Source organism: Tamandua tetradactyla, chromosome 10 (assembly GCF_023851605.1).
Source record: "Tamandua tetradactyla isolate mTamTet1 chromosome 10, mTamTet1.pri, whole genome shotgun sequence".
Taxonomy (NCBI): Eukaryota; Metazoa; Chordata; class Mammalia; order Pilosa; family Myrmecophagidae; genus Tamandua; species Tamandua tetradactyla.
The window spans coordinates 71,206,756-71,222,587 of record NC_135336.1 but is presented as its reverse complement, the minus strand read 5'-3'; the positions used below and the strand labels follow the sequence as shown (position 1 = coordinate 71,222,587).

General features: G+C 33.9%; 1 long non-coding RNA gene across 1 annotated transcript in view; it reads left to right on the top strand.

Moving 5' to 3' along the window:
• The window catches only part of LOC143648527 (uncharacterized), a 225,808-nt gene extending 210,320 nt beyond the window's left edge, over nt 1–15,488 (top strand). Inside the window, exon 3 of the long non-coding RNA XR_013158605.1 lies at nt 15,307–15,488. This is a non-coding gene — a long non-coding RNA (uncharacterized LOC143648527). The remainder of the gene's footprint in view (nt 1–15,306) is intronic.
• Nucleotides 15,489–15,832: the final 344 nt, after the last annotated feature.

Genomic DNA, 15,832 nt, shown 5'->3' with positions numbered 1-15,832 from the left:
CAATGCATAGCTCTCTGGGATAATGTTTTATAATTTATTTCCAAGAACATCTACCAGATTGATAGTCCGTAGTAAAAGACATAAAATCATTTGAAAGGCTGAATTAAAGGGAGTGAAGCAGCAATAGACAAGATAGGCTAGGATAAGATGGACCATTTTATTACATAAGATTTTTATTTTGAGAATAAAAGATAAGCAATGAAATTATTGGGTCTCTAAAAGAGAAAATGGTGGTTACTCTACTGGGGTCAAGGCACACCATTTAATGAGAGCAGCAATTTCACAGTCAATGGACCAGAGTGTGTATGGTAGAATTATTTCCCCAGTAGTAGCAATTTGGATGATTACTATCTTTAGTATGTTGGCCTACATTTACCTTTCCTAGTTAAATTTTTAGGTTCAACATACTAACGAAATATTATTGGAGAGTAAGGAAGGGAGAGGAAAATAACTGACTGTACATAGCATCTGTGTGATTCATCTCTGAATTCTTTATAATCAAGGAAAATAATTACAGCACTCTGTTCTAAAAATGGTTCAGGGATGATTATTAAGCAGATGTATGGCTATTTGTTATTGAAGTTGGATGATTTCATTTATAAACTAACGTGTTTATGTAACAGCTCTGGATGAAGCCTACACCATCTGTGTTGGTTCAAAAAGCTTATTTGGAACATGTGCTGCCTACGGTGCTGAAGCAATTCTTTTGTTTTGCTAACAATTGAGTATGTTCTGTGTGATTGGACATGGGCATTTTAGTCTTCATTTACCCTGGGGAATACCTCATCTGAATTGTTGTCTTTGTTATTCATGTGTAGTTTAATGAAAGCTGCACCATATTCAGTGAGAAATTATTTAAAGTATTCATGCTCTGAATACTAAGGTATGTGTCTTAAAGTACTCTAGTATTACAAGTTATTTAGAGGTAATTTTCTCTGCCTAAATTATAAGTCTACAGTGAACCAGACCCTCTGGATTCAGGTCCTGACTTGACTATATGACAGCTATTAATTTCGGGAAGCTACTTGACTTCTCTGTGCCTCAGTTCATGTTCCTTTAAATTAGGCATAATACTATTCACCTTAAAGAAGTGATTTTAGAATTAAGTATTAATGCATTGAAGGCATCTAAAAGACTGCCTGCCATATTGTAAATAGTACATAAACAGTAGCTATAATTTCCTAATTCATCCTCCTCATTTTTTTACAAATGAAGGAAGAAAAGGTCTGATGCTAAAAGTCATTGATGACTCGTGAACAGAAAAAACTTGAAGCATACAAACCTGAGCTTAAATCCAACTCCTCCCCTTACTAGCTGTGCAGCTCTGTGCCTTTTCCCATAAACAGCATATACTACCAGTTGTAAAATAAGGAAACAGCCCCATATTTTTAAGAGGTAATTTGTTGATGAGTCCAGCAAGATATGTAAAGTTTTCATTATTTTTATTTTCTGGGTATCTTGCAATCTTGTATCTATGCTCCAAGCAGAGGGATTTCTATTCTTATTTTCAAATAATTTCATGCTTGGCTGCTGCTGCTGCTCTTGTTATTTGAGAGAGATCAGAAGAGGCATGGTGACTTTTCCTACTTTTGGGAATTTGTTGAATTTATCATTGAGCCCTAAAATATGGGAAATATTTGTAAATAACCCATAATACTTGAAAGCAGATTGTATTCTCTTCTTCAGGTAAGAGTTTGTTATATACTATTGCATGTTTGTTATATTATTTAGGTCTTCTAGACCCTTACTTATTCTTGTCTCTTTAATTTTCATGGATGGAGAGAAGAGACAAAGATATTTAAAAGACAAAGATATTTGTCTCTGTCTCCCTATATGTTTTCTCTAGTACGCTTTGTGATTTTTGATGCTGCTGTGTTATGGGCATAGATATTCATTGTATGCTATAGCTTCTAACCATAAACAAATACCCTTCTCCGGTTAGTTTTGCGCAATGTTTTGTGGCCTGATTTATTTGCCAGATAAAATATTTCAATCCTGAATTTGTTTTTATGTGACTTTTTGGTATACTTGCCAACATTTTTGTTTATAATTATCTAAATCATATTGTATCAGGTGTATTTCTTGTAAAGCCTAGAATTCACAACAGTTAGTTGGGAGTACCAACTCTAGCAAATAAAATTAGATGGCACCTAAGTAAATTTGAATGTCAGATAAATATCTGTTATGGATTGAGTTATATCCCCCCAAAAGATATGTTCCAGACCTAACCCTTGATTCTGTTTAGTTGGGCCAAACTGGAGCACTGCGGGCCCTTAGGCAATATGACTGCTGTTCCTGTAAGAAGCGAACGGGATGTAGACTGACAGAGAAAAAGACAGCCACGTGATGCAGGCAGAGTTTGAGTTACACTGAAAGCCAAGGAACACGATGGGTTGCCAGCCACCACCAGAACCCTGGGGACTTCAGAGGGAGAATGGCCCTACTAATGCCTTGATTTTGGACTTCTAGACTCTAAAACTATGAGCCAATGACTGACTATTGTTTTAAGGCCCAGTTTGTAGTAATTTGTTATAGAAACCCCAAGAAGCTGTGATAACATCAAATAACTTGTTTAGGATTAGCATGTAACATGAAATATTGGGGACACTAGGCATCCAGTATTTTGTATGGTAACCTACAGTCCTTTTCCAAAGATTTCTGGTCATTCTTTGGCTGAAGTTTGTCCTGTAGTAAATCCCTAAAGAAAGGCTCACAGCAGCAGTGCGCATGTTAAAGCTGTGTGCCGGGTCACTTGCACTTCAGTGGCAATTCATCTGTGTAAAAATACTCTGGGTATCACTTTTTTACTCTTTTAGACTTTTTTTAGTATTTGCCTGACTGCCTTCTAAAATCTGTGTGTTGCAGGATAACCTAAGGCCAACTGATTTTTTTGTGCTTTTTAAAATTGATTTAATATTTTTGCCTTACTAGCCAAAGGATCTTTCATTTTAATTCATGCATTTTTACTAGAATATGTCTCAGAGTTGACTCTTGTCTAGAATAAAGTGTTCTCTTTTAATTAAAAAAAATTCTTCTTTTATTTCTGAAAAGTCCTCTTGTATTTTATATATATATATATACACACACATATATATGTATTTAATAGTTTTATTGATACCTCTTTGCATACATACAGTCCACACATGGTGTACAATTAATGGCTCACAGTATCATCACATAGTTGTGTATTCATCACCATGATTATTTTCTAGAACATTTGCATCATTCCAGAAAAAGGAAAAAGAAAACGCTCATACATCCCACACCCCTTACCCCTTCCTCTCATTGACCACTAGTACTTCCATATACCCAATTTATTTTACCCCTTATCCTCCCTATTATTTATTTTTTATCCATATTTTTTACTCATCTGTCTGTATCCTGGATAAAAGGAGCATCAGAAACAAGGTTTTCATAATCATACGGTCACATTGTAAAAGTTATATCTTTACTTTTTAAATTTATTTTATTTTCTATTATTTTAATTTTTCTACATTGGAAAGATCAGCCAAGTTCATATTGGATTCCCTTTGCTTGTTTCCTTTATTTACCACTTTTACTCATTTTCTATAGTCCCTTTTCACACATTCTCATTCATTTTAATTCTATTTCTTTTTCTTTCTTTTCCAATTTCCAGGCCCTATATCCTGTAATGCTATTTTAGCAATGCATAGTCTTCCTTGTACTCTTTTAGATTCACCTTATTACTACACATTGTTTTATTTTATTTAACTTTTTTTCTGAAATAGCTCCTGCAGACATTTAAAAATTTCTCCCAATTATTTTGTCATTTCTCCCCTAACTCTTTTCCTACTGCATTTTATTCCTGATTCATTGAAGCACTTACTTTCTTTTATTCATGGTAAACATATAGATTCAATGTTCATTTGCTCCCTAGTAACATTTTTTCTGCATAAGAATTTTTAGTCTCTGTGTATTTTTCCCTGTTCATTAACTACTTTTAAAATTTTAATATCTTTGTTCATATCCTATTCAAGTTATTTATTTTATTAATCATCATCAAAGTAAGAAACGTTTCATGAATATTTTATTTATAAGGCAGTAGTCAACGTTGAATTCAAGGATAATTAGAGTTTTACTTATAACCCTGAGTTACTTATAATCCTGAGTTTCTTGTAAGTAAGTTCAATTTTCCTTTATCCTCCCTCACCAATGAATTAGAAAGGTTATGGCCCCCCCCTTTTTTTTCCATTTTTTAATTTGTTTAGTTGATTGGTGGTGGTTGTAATTTTGTTATAGGAAGAGCCCCTTCTCTTCTGTAATCACAAGGATAAACTGTTTAACTGGTTTCTGCAAATCTGAATTAACTTTTAGTTCCTTATTTAGTTCTACCTCCTATGTTTCTCAGACTTAAACTAAGTTCAAAACTCTTCTGCCATCATCTATTGTATTTCTGATCCCAACATTGCAAAGAGAGAATTTAGAATTTGCCTCTCCTGGTCTACTTCTAATCTTGAAGAAGTTCTTTTTTGCTTCTGATTTCTGAGATGCTCAATACTTAGCTCATGGTCTCTGGAGTCTTAGTGTTTTGCTACACCTTTTCCTGCATGATAACCACTTTAGTTATATAGCTACATATTTGGAGATCTGGGTTTTCATAAATGACCTAACTTTACCAAAATAAGAAACTACCTTGCTGTTGTTATTTTGTTCTCATTGCTTTTTGAATGGCTTCTCAGACATAATTATTTAATGCTGAAATGTTGAAGCCTTTATATTTTCTGTTGTACCTAGTAGTGAAAGCTTATTCAGTGAAGGAAAATAATCATTAACTTCTTAATGAGGTTTGTCTTTAAAATAATGAGGCATTTTCTTCATTACAAAACTGGATAAATGTCAAGAAAGATGAATAAGAGAATTGGTGTGCATAGAACTGAAGGTTATTTTTCTAGAGTAACAAACAAAACAAACTACCTAATTCATAAATGTGGAAACTGTCCAAGGAAGTCAAGTAATAATGTTCAGGTTTTAAAGAACTTCTCTAAACTAATTAGTGTTTCTGCTATTTGTTCCCTGATTTCAATGAAACGTCTTCATTTTGTTAATTAGAATGGCATTTACAGTTGCTTATTGAGGTCCATTGGAATTATTTATATCATGAGAATTCTTGCTTAGGGAGCATGTGCTGGTCTGAATCTGTGATGGACCCCAGAAAAGCCACGCCCTTTGATCCTCATTCAATATTGCTGGGTGGGAGCATTTTGATTGTTTCCATGAAGATGTGACCCACCCAATTGTGGGTGGTAACTTTTGATTAGATAATTTCCATGGAGGCGTGTCTCCACCCACTGAAGGTGGAGTTGCTTGCTGGAATCCTTTGAAAGAGGAAACAGTTTGGAGAGAGCCCCTTTTGGTAGAGGCACGTGAAAGCCAGCAGATACTGCCATGTTCGCCATGTGCCCTTCCAGCTGAGAGAGAAACGTTGAACGTCGTCGGCCTTTTTTGAACAGGTATCTTTCCCCGGATGCCTTAAATTGGACATTTCTATAGACTTGTTTTGATTGGGACATTTTCTCGGCCTTAGATCTGTAAACTAGCAACTCATTAAATTCCCCTTATTAAAGCTGTTCCGTTTCTGGTATATTGCATTCTGGCAGCTAGCAAAGTAGAACAGAGCATTAGTGTACTTTTCCTTACTCCTAATGTTTTCTTAGGTTTGTGTTTCAGAATTATTTCTATTTCAAGTGTGCCATAAAAATATCAGGGAAAATTCACAGCTTATTTTGCACAATAAATTAAGGTTCAGAACAATACAACATTATTTTCACACTCACAGACTGACATAACATTTGTTGGGCACCAAACTCAGTGGGATATACTTTTTCTTCTGGTTGCTGTCTCTTCAGCATCTATAAGCCCTTTGATGAGTAGCCTTGCTGTTCATAAGTGTCAGATGGAGTTGCATGTACTGAGGTAACAATAGAGACGGTAGAGAAGTTTAGGGAAGAAGGGTCAGAGAAAACTCTTTTCTCAGATGATAGAAAAATGTTTCACAATTAAAATTCAGTGTCAAATATTACATAATTTTCTAATCTGCAGAAGAATCTGTGAAATAACCATTTGTCATAAAATATGACAATCTGAACCTAGAAACATTTTTAAGTTAGAATTGTTGTCACTGTGTGGGCCTAATACTCTATTACATCAATGGTTTTACAATTCTTTTTCCCTTATAAACTTAGGCATTAAATGTTTTATTTATGTATTCACTTGTTTGTTTAGAACAAGTTATAGTGTCTTAGACCATCAAAATAAATGTAATGGGAATGATAGCATTGTCAAGATTTAATACTAAGTAAAAAAGAATAAAGTGGACTCAAATTCTTTATCTATAGATTTAAAGTGAGCAATCATCTATTGAACAAACATTAGTTTGAGACCAGGAGTGTCAAAGCAGACTAGTCTGCTAATTTGTAATTGTTACAGGGTTTTATCTCAAAACTTGTTTCTCAAAACATAAGCGATTTAAAGCGTATCACATTTATTGAAAGTACCTGCCTTCATGGTTCTTGTTAATCTAATTCAATTTAGGGTTAAAGAAATATAACCCCTATAGTCTATGAGTTTAGGAATCACAATCTCCTGACCTTTGAGAGAATACAGTATCACATGCAAGTAACCCCTCAATTTAGATCTATTATTATTGGATATTCATTTATTATTAAGCATTAGTCCCTCACCAGTATTTATAGATTTGAAATAAAAGGTGTTCAAGTTTAACACCAGGAATGGTTATAGCAGAGTCTTATCAATCTGATTCATTAATTTGGGAAAACCAAAAGATTTGCTTGGGACTGTGTATCAGTTGTGTTTAATAGATTGTCTTGAGATGGCCAATCACATACCCTTTCTATATTTGCCTCCAAACAGTGGTTGATATAAGATTAATTGTAGGGTGGGAAAGAGAATCTGTGATTTAATTCTGTCACTGAAGATTCTGAGCCGTATTGGGGTAGTTTAGGCATGCAGGACTTCCTGAATTAAAGCTTTTAAAGATGATTTGTCACCATGCTTCATGCTTCCTTTTGGGAGATGTCGCCAGCCTCTGAGAGGCTTTGGGTTGGCCAGTTATGCCATCTGTATTCCCAAATGCAACTATACCAGCAGTGAATTTGGAAGTCACTCCGAGAGATGTCAGAATCTGCTTCCAGCCTTTGTGCAAAGTCCCATTTCATTCTTTGGGAACCACCAAATTAATAATCATAGCTCATATTTTAGGAAAACTGTTTCTTGGGTTATAATTAAGATTTTCATTTCTTAAATTTGATAGCATTTGGTTTAATCCCCTAAAATGAAAGTATCTGAGCAGATTTTTACCAAATTTTATTACTTAAAACAAATAGACCATAAAGTATGATTTAATTATCATCTAATATATGATTTTATAAAATATAATTATTTGAACAAATTGGCTTATATGATACATTCATATAGGAAACAAATTGATATATTTCACCCTATAATCTAAAAGTTATTGGTTTTCTTGAATCTGATGAGAGGTAAAAAGAACTCACAAGAAAAAAATTTTATTCCAAGATAAGTGAAATAAATAGTAGAAAATCTACCTCAATTGTCTCCATTTTCCAAGAGTGAATTCTACACAGTGTTTAGGATTATGATTTTAACTTCTTAAAGCTTATAATACAAATTGATAAGTTATATCAATAGAAAACCTGCATTACATAACTTCCCTGAAACAAAACTCCTCAATATCTTCAAAAGCACAAAAGCCTTCAGCACTTTAAAGAACTATATGTTCTTGAAACATTTTGATACTAGGACAAAAGTCAAGCCCCAATATCTACATGAGAGCTGTTTACACGTGGTTATATACTATGCATTTGATTAGTTATGCTTATCAAAATATATGGCCTTCATAACAAAGAGTCCTTCAGGTTTCCCTTAGAAAAATGGGACGAGAAATGAGTATCTTAAACAGAGCCTCCCGGTTTCTAGCCTTTGGAGGAAGAGAACATAAATCTTCCCTCTCAGGTCCATGACATTGTACTAATTTACATTAATTTACATGAATGTTTTCCCATTCAAAATGTATTTTGGGGAAACCTTTTAGGAAATTATCTTGCCTAGCGGTAAAGATGAGATCTTTAATAACTTGCCATTGTGGCTAAAAAAACATTGATTTACAGGGCCATTCTTATGCTGAAGCAAAAGGTTATACCCAAAAGTGTGTGTGTGTATGTGTGTGTGTATGTATGTGTGTGTGTACTCATGAGTGGGTGCTTGTATGTATATGGATTCCCTGGAAGAGAATTTTAGACGTATTTGAAATTTTACACACAACCATTTCCAAAACCTCTTAAATCACTGACATTTATTCAAAAATTATAAGGTGCTCCTTTTCACAGTAGCTATAGCATTGTGCATTTATTTAAAAAATGTAAATGAAGATTTAAAAACACATATTTAATGCTCCAGTATAACTGTGTGTCACTTCTTGGAAATCATTTGAGTTCTTTCCTTCACACTAAAAGGAGGGGTGGCAATTGCAATTTTGATTCAAGACTGTGTGTATACAGCAATAACTTGTGAATAATCATGGTTTGTAGCTACAGATCTTTTGGACATTAAGGAATTTAGAAATGCTGATAAATTTAGGAATTTAGAAATCCTGATCTGAAAAAATAGCCTCTGGTATTTACAGCCCCAAAGTATAAAGCAAACAATTTGCTTCCATACGTTAGAGAATAAAAGTGCATACACTTTAAGGAAATTAAACTTTCATTCTACTTAGGGGAATCTAGGATGGATTTTGCTCTAGAAATATATATTCTTTAAAAATACTTTCACTTTAACTCAAACATGTCCTTGTTATTGGAGGCCAATTGAAATATACTATTCAATCTCCTAGAACTGTTAATGTCAATAACTCAGATAATGCCTTATATTTGTGTAAAGCTTTAGAATACGCATGAGTGTTTTCATATATGTAACTTTATAGTTAAGACTGAATTGAGTTTAGAAAAGAGAGCTGTTATTTTGCCCATTTTAATAGTGATTATACATGTCCAATGAGGCACTATGACTCTTCTAAGGCACCGAACTGGAGAGTTTGATGTGCTAAAAAAAACATGGTTGTTTCATGAAAATGGAAAAGTTATGCTTCTATAGCCAGTAACTTAGACGACTTAGGTCATTTCCCATCTGTGTGAAATTTTCTAGAATGGGGATTTAATTCTTGATACTAGTTAACATAGGGTTCTTTCATGAGACTTGTTTAGTACTAGGATATTTTCAAATCCTATGCCCATAACTCCATATCATTTTGATATGTTTTAGTTGCAAGGTTCTATTATGCTAGAACTGATACATTAAAGCATACAAATAACATAAACTAACAGAAATACACGTAAGTAGATTCTCAGCTGCTAGTCATTGTGAAATGAGTAAAATACCATCTTCACCCTCCACATTGTGAAAATAGAGTCTTAGGATATCGAGTTTTAAAGAGGATGCAGAAAAATAGGTACTTTCATATGTGCTTAATGAAAGTCTCAAGTAATATGGTTCTGGAAAGCCAGTTGTCAGTGTATAGGAAAAAACTAAACATGTACATAGATCATGCCCAATAAATCTTGTACTAGTTATACCCTCATGCTGCTCATGAGAAAAAGACCTGGATATGGATCTTTATTGAAAGTTATTTGTAACGGTAAAATCATTAAAATAGCTTCTATGTTCTGTGTGTGTTTTTTTTATTGCTATTCTTTTTATTTGATGTTATATATCTCAGTTAAAAGGAAGTAAATATATCTATAAAGAAAAATATTGAGAGATATCAGAAGCTTGTTGTTGAGTGAAAAAAAGCAAGATTCAATAAATTAATAGGATGTGCTATAATTTATGTGAATTAAAGAACTTCTGTACCAAATATATATTTTGGACATGCTTGTGTGTGTGTGTGTATGTGTATAAAATCATAATATGATATTTGTTGTCTTTGCAGTGGAAAGAAAAGATGAGATGTGTAGTATGTTGCAGTTAAAAAGGACTGCAATGTGTTCTCTAATGTTTTATTTCCTTAAAAATAATATCTGGATGTGACTATGACAAAATGTTAGCAGTTGATTAATTCAGGTGGTGGAAATAGGGGTGATATTTTTAATATGCTTTTGACTCTTTGATTTTCACTTTCCTGTAAAATATTCTCAAAACAAAAAATCTAGGCAATACAGCTTAAATTTGTATAATGTTCCTCAATTTATCATCAATAAAATGTTGTTTTCCTTTTATGATTTTTCCTTTTTCACATAGGTACAGAAGCATCATTATGTCTTCCAGTGCAAAAACCACATGTCTAATCCTTTCTTTCCTTTTTACAGCCATAACCAGGGAGTTTTATTCAAGGGCATTTTCAGTTACTTGCATACAGATGAAATGACTGAGGTTTAGTGATACTAGCACACTGAACATTATCAGTTTAGTTAGTAGAAGAGTTTGGATGAAAGGCCAAATTTTGTTTTGTTCTGTTTTCTTCTTTTTTTCTTGTGTGTGTGTGTGTGTGTGTGTGTGTGTGTGTGGTGGTGGTGGAGGGGGGTTGTTTGCTTTTGGTTTGCTTTGTTTGTTTGTTTTCCAAGACTGATCCACACTGGCCAGTGTGGTCTCTTTTGTTTAAATAATTCAGCATAACCTGGATCCCACCTTCTTTATGACTCTTTGGCTAATGGTACTAGCCCACACATGGTCTCTAAATTATTTTGTTCTCACAGCAAGCGTTGCACAATCCTCCTTTATTGTTTACTTTGTCTTGCCTCATAAAATTCACTTAGCTAACAATGTATCATTTAGCATTGTTACTGCCTGCTAGTAAAAAATATCGGGATACTAATGGCTTTAGAAAGTCAAAAGTGACATCATATCACATGATAAGTCTTCTGTAGGCAGTCCAGAATATAGCAACGTCCTGGAGAACGCTGTTGCGAAAACTGGCTGCCAAATTCCTGAAGTAGTTCCATGTATCATATCTGCGTTCAGGGATAGAAGATTACCGGTGAGATGGAACCAGCCCTCCTGCAAATATCTTCTTATATTGGCCACAAGCAAGTCACATGGCAATCCCTAATTTGAGATAAGTCTGGAAAATCAACTCTCTTCTAAAGAGGAAGAGGGTTGGCATTTACATCAGGAATTGGGATTCATTATGATTCATTCAAGTTCCAAACAAAATGAGCATTCTGTAGGCAAAAAGGACAATTGAAGCAACAACAACATCTACCAGTTAGTACATTACACTGTTGAATGCAGTTCTATTTTTAGTTCAATATTTAATGACGAATTTACCTCTTGAATCCCATCTTGATTTTAAGCTCTTTATGGAAAAATCCTACATTTAATGCTTTTCAGAGTCCCTAGTTCCCTGAACAGTCAGTGATGGGACCCAGAGTAGAGGACTCAACTAAACCATGCCCTGACTCCTGACTCATGGAAACTGAGATAATAAATATGCTTTGTTTTAAGCTCCTTAGTTTGTGGTAAGTTGTTATGCAGAAATAGAAAACAAATACAGAAACATACAATAAAACCTACTAATTTTTGAGTAGCATCTACATTGCTTTTAAACCTCACCAAAAAAAAATTAGGGTAGCTAAGCTGTCATAACACGTAGACACTACGACATAATTGTTGGTCACATAACTGTCTTTAGCAATTCCATGGGAATGGAGGGAGTCCTTTGCTTAGTCAGTTAGGGCCTTCAGGGGCCAGTGGCCCAGCCATAGCTGACCTCTGGTTTCCAGGGTCTCCCTGGAAGATGCACTCCTTTTGCTAGGAAGGGGAAGGGAGCAGGGAGGGGGACGTGGGTTGGTTTTATGTGACACACTTCACGTCCCCTCACATCTCACCCACCTTAACACAGTCACAATGACAAGTCATGCAAAAGGAAGAGTGAAATGTGATCCAGCTGTGTGCTCAGGAAAAAAAGAGACGTGGATTTTGGTGAAATTAATCTTTGAGCAGACTAGAGAAGATTGTAATAAAAACCCCTGTTTACATATGAAGAAACTTAGGCTCAATAAATTTCATTAACAACCACAGCCACATAAGAAGTTGGTAGAGATAGAATGTGAAAATTTCTCATGTTTAAAGGGGGCATCTTTGTATCAAAACCCATACCTAAATGAAAATGATGTCTTCAATATATTTTCACTCTCTTTCCAAAGACACCTCCCTCTGTTCGGGAATTGGCCTGCATAATTCTCACCATGCTATCCACTTTGCCTTCCTTTATGTTTCTTTCTAATAGAAAAGGATAATATTTATATTGGTGGAATTTTTATGCTACTTTTGTATAATTTGTCATACTTTTACAAGAAATTTTCTGTATATCCTTTGATGTTCTTTGATTCACTGAATACACCTTTTTTTTTTTTTTTCAGTAAATATTGTTGAAAGAACATAGTGTTCAGGGCTGGGAAATAAACTCATCTGATGTATCCCACTTATCCTCGAGGAGCCAGTCCATAGGAAATCACCACTGGTCCAATTTTTCAGAGAAACAGATCAATTAACTACAATATTTTGTAACTAGTAAATTATAACACATTTAATAAGTAGCTGAGCTAAGAGTAGAATTCAGGTCTCATGGCTTTCAATTTATCTTTTCTCAATAATTATACAGAATTTGTGTTTTGTAAATAGATGCATTCTCTCTTAAATGTCATCTTACTTTTTTTTTTATTTGAACACCTAAAATTATTTTCTCCATGACAAACCCCAGGGATTAAGTTTGCATATGTTACATGGGAAAATTACTTCATAGTTCATCCCTAAATGGTGTTGCTTATGAATATGGTTTTCTTACCAAAAGGAAACCTTATTTACAGAAAATATTACAATTAAAGTATAAAATAGGGAATTGACATTTTGTTCAGTTTTAAAGTTCATTGTTAAAATTACTGAAATAGAAACAAGTTTGTACTTTGCCATTCACTATAATAGGACCCTTGGAAAATGAAAAAAAAAGTGTTCTTAGTTTTAGTCTCAAATGTAAATTGGGACTGTACTTTCTTGACAATGTTGTTTTGAGGTGTTATTGAGATAATAGTTGCTGGTGGCCTATGCAGTGTTTATATATTAGTTCCTGGTCTCTGAAGTTGGTTGTATAGTAAAAAGAAACCAGACCTTTATTCCACCTATTTTGAATACAGATAGTCAAAAAAATAAGAACAAAAGTTCCTGTCCAAGTGTTAAAATTTTATTGGTAGAAAATGGCTAAAATAGGTGTTCAGAGATTGGTGGTAGCAAGCAAAATGAAGGATTAATAAACCTGGTAGAGATTTAGAAATAAACAACCGGTCCTCCTCACCTCAGTCTTTTTGATTTTCTTGATCTGGGACAAACTTGGAAGGGTGGGGGCTAAAGAAGATATTTATGGGAGTGACAGGAGTAGAGAATGTATATACGTACCCATCTGCATATATTGCATGTTTGTGTATATACATCCATAGGTGTACATTTATACACGTACTTATATCTCATAAAGGACTCATGGTAACTTTAAAAATGTAGCAAAATATAGAATACCATATTAGTGTCTGAGAAAAATGAGACAAGAAGACAATAAAATTGGGGCAGCAATAGATAAATACAAGAGAAAATTTAGTGTAGTAAATGAATACTGATAAGTCCTACAGCTCCGTCAGAGGCTGGTCACAAATTGTTCCCCAAGTTTCTAGACATCGGAACAAAAACAATCAGTTAATTATGCAAAATAGTGCTCAGAAGAGCCCCACAAATCTGTAATGTCGAGGAAAAACACCTATGGAAAATCAACCTAAGTGGGTTTTCACAGAGAGGAGTTGGTGCAACATATCAGATGATATCTTCAACAACTTAGGAGGAAAAAAACACAAACTTTCAGATGATGTGTTAGTTTTTTATTTCTGTTGGAACATGTGTCCCACCAGGCTAAGATCATGGTATCAGCAGGGTGGTGTCCCTTTCTGGAGGGCCTAGGGGAGAGTCCTTTTCCTTTCCTTTTCCAGCTACTAGAGGACACTCATATTCACTGGCTTATGGCCCCCTTCCTCTATCTAAGACTGTAACAGCAGGTTGTATACTTTACACATCTTTCTCCATGACTAGAGCTAGGGAAAGTTCTCCACTTTTAAGGATATGTAATTAGATTGACCCCACCTGGATAATCTGGAATAATCTTCACATATCAGGGTCTGTATCCTTAATCACATCCTCAAGTTCCCTTTTCTAATAAGGTAACATAATCAGGAGTGTAGGGCATGGATGTCTTTGAGTGTCAATATTCAGCCCGCCACAGAAATATAACCATGACATTTCCATCATGTCTTTGGTTATAGTGATTATCAAAGTTTTTAGTCTTTTATAGAGAACTATAATCAATTGAAAATGTCAAAGGACTTATCAAGATATGTAATACTCCAACAACCGGAAATTTAAACTACCCTGAGACAAAGTGAGTAAAAACAGCACTTTTATTTCCTGCATATGGTCATAATATTTTATGACTTACAAATGTTGAAAATTAAGAAAGAAAAGCTGTAAATATCTGTTAAACTTGAGCTAGAAGAATAAAATGTAGAAATATATATTTTTAAAAATGTATAGGTCTATACTGATCTAGACTCAAAATATACATGCTTTTACTCACCATTTAAACGTAGGAAGAAATAACTTATAAAATGCAAAAAAAAACAAAAACAAAAACTAGAGTATGTTGTACTTTAAAAGATAATTTGATCTTTGGAACAGAATAGCAGGTTCAAATTTTTAATAAGATTATCAGAAAGCTGATCTCCACTAACACCCAATTTTGCAATGTTCCTTGAAACTTACTTCAGGCAGTTAAAACTTTTTCAAATATAGTTACATTGTTCATAAAATCATCATTTAAATGCAGTTTGTACACTGTTAATCTTAGATATGTTAAGTGATTTTGCTGTTTAATTGTCTTCAAAAAGATTATATCATGGTTTAGTATTGAAACAAAAAGCTATTGTATTCATATAAAGGCAAGAAGACAGAACAGTAAAAAAAAAAAACTTTTTCAATTAAGGGTGAAAATTTAGTGCATGGGGCAATGGGATGTTTGTTTATTTAGGCTGGTATCAACTACATTTCTGTAGAATCTAATTATGTGCACTATTATGTGACGTTATGTAAGGACTTTGAGAGCTAATCATTTTTATTTTCTTATAATCCTTTATGATGTTCAAATGCTTTTTTTCGATTTATTACAAATTGTGGTCTTTTATAGCATCTCTCAAATGCATCTATTTCTTTTTTAACTTTCAGATAAAATTTTCAAAGTTCAGTAAAGCAAAGTTACCTGAAGAGTAACTTCTTTAACTGATGAAAGGTACACCTGGGTAAACAGCTTTTCTTATATGGAATTTGCTCCAAGAATGAGTCACAAGAGAATGTTTTGGCAAGAAATGAAGCTTGCCTCTGATTTCCGATAAAGATTTGAGTTGAAACTGTGTGTGTTCACTTAATCTTGTTAAATGTAGCACAAAACACTAAGTGTATTAGAGCGTGTATTTAAATGATAACAAACCCTGCTGTTCAAGCTAATAGGAAACAATTCTTTTCTCATTGAGTTGTCGCATTCAAGCATTCTTTTAGATATCATCAACATTTGCTATGATTTCTTATGGTTGACTACAATATGCATTTGAAATACATTTTTAAGCATTTGTCTTTCCTTACTGCTAAGTAACAATTTCATCTTTTACTAAAGTTTGGAAACACCACTCTGCTCAAAAGAATACCTACTAATGCAAAATGCATAAATGTTTAAGCCTGAACTGCATAATTGTGT